We start from the raw sequence: 2,171 nt of genomic DNA, 5'->3' as shown, positions 1-2,171 counted from the left end.
CACAGGCCATAAAGGACAGGCAGAGAGAGGGATTGAAAGTGTTTAGTCTTAACATACGGCTGCATTGGGTTGACACAGGCCATAAAGGACAGGCAGAGAGGGATTGGTGTTTAGTCTTATTGAAAGTGTTTAGTCTTAACATACGGCTGCATTGGGTTGACACAGGCCATAAAGGACAGGCAGAGAGAGGGATTGAAAGTGTTTAGTCTTAACATACGGCTGCATTGGGTTGACACAGGCCATAAAGGACAGGCAGAGAGAGGATTGAAAGTGTTTAGTCTTAACATACGGCTGCATTGGGTTGACACAGGCCATAAATACGGACAGGCAGAGAGGGATTGAAAGTGTTTAGTCTTAACATACGGCTGCATTGGGTTGACACAGGCCATAAAGGACAGGCAGAGAGAGGGATTGAAAGTGTTTAGTCTTAACATACGGCTGCATTGGGTTGACACAGGCCATAAAGGACAGGCAGAGAGAGGGATTGAAAAGTGCTGTTTAAAGTCACTAAGGGGGCGATTCTTAGGGGTTATTTCCCAAATCACATTCCCTATTGCCAATATAGTGCACTACTTTTGACCAGAGCCCTATAGTAGTGCACTACTTTTGACCAGAGCCCTATAGTAGTGCACTACTTTTGACCAGAGCCCTATAGTAGTGCACTACTTTTGACCAGAGCCCCATAGGCCCTATAGTAGTGCACTACTTTTGACCAGAGCCCCATAGGCCCTATAGTAGTGCACTATGTAGGGGTTAGACCAAATAGGAGCCAGGCTATAGTACCTGCTCTGACTTTTGACCAGAGCTCCCAGATGAATATCATCAGGAACTACGACCTGTCGCATGGACTAGAGGGTGAAATATACATCATATTCAATACTGGGTCTCCCCCTGGGCTTCCTGAGGTCCAGGTTCATCACTACTGAGAGGATGAGAGGAATATTCAATACTGGGTCTCCCCCTGGGCTTCCTGAGGTCCAGGTTCATCACTACTGAGAGGATGAGAGGAATATTCAATACTGGGTCTCCCCCTGGGCTTCCTGAGGTCCAGGTTCATCACTACTGAGTGGATGAGAGGAGTAGGTCTGCAGACATCACAAACAGATCTGGGACCAGGCGATGCTGGCTCTGGGCTGGGGTCATCAAGCATCGATGCTGGCTCTGGGCTGGGGTCATCAAGCATCGATGCTGGCTCTGGGCTATGGTCATCAGGCATCGATGCTGGCTCTGGGCTGGGGTCATCAAGCATGGTCCCATGGCCTGACCGTGACCATAGGAGTTGGGTCCCATGACCTGACCGTGACCATAGGAGTTGGGTCCCATGGCCTGACCGTGACCAGAGGAGTTGGGTCCCATGGCCTGACGTGACCATAGGAGTTGGGTCCCATGACCTGACCGTGACCATAGGAGTTGGGTCCCATGGCCTGACCGTGACCATAGGAGTTGGGTCCCATGGCCTGACCGTGACCAGAGGAGTTGGGTCCCATGGCCTGACCGTGACCAGAGGAGTTGGGTCCCATGGCCTGACCGTGACCATAGGAGTTGGGTCCCATGACCTGACCGTGACCATAGGAGTTGGGTCCCATGGCCTGACCGTGACCATAGGAGTTGGGTCCCATGGCCTGACCGTGACCATAGGAGTTGGGTAACAGAGCACAAACCAATCAGGGACCCGGATCTGGTCATCAATCAACAACATTCTCTCTGGGCTGGTTTTTAGGAAGTTTATAAAGATTTTGCTTTCAGCCCTGTCTTCTCCCTCTTTGATCTCTCTCTCTCTACCTCCCTCTCCCTCTCTCTCTCTCTCTACCTCCCTCTCTCTACCTCCCTCTCTCTACCTCCCTCTCTCTACCTCCCTCTCTCTACCTCCCTCTCTCTGTCTCCCTCTCCTCTCTACCTCCCCTCTACCTCCCTCTACCTCTACCTCCCTCTACCTCCCTCTACCTCTACCTCCCTCTACCTCTACCTCCCTCTACCTCCCTCTACCTCCCTCTCTACCTCCCTCTCTACCTCCCTCTCTACCTCCCTCTCTCTCTCTACCTCCCTCTCTCTCTCTCTACCTCCCTCTCTCTCTCTCTACCTCCCTCTCTCTCTCTACCTCCCTCTCTCTCCCTCTCTACCTCCCTCTCTCTCTCTACCTCCCTCTCTCTCTACCTCCCTCTCTCTCTCTC

Source organism: Oncorhynchus nerka, linkage group LG27 (genome assembly GCF_034236695.1).
Source record: "Oncorhynchus nerka isolate Pitt River linkage group LG27, Oner_Uvic_2.0, whole genome shotgun sequence".
NCBI lineage: Eukaryota > Metazoa > Chordata > Actinopteri > Salmoniformes > Salmonidae > Oncorhynchus > Oncorhynchus nerka.
The sequence above is the reverse complement of the archived record's forward strand: the minus strand, read 5'-3'. Positions refer to the sequence as shown.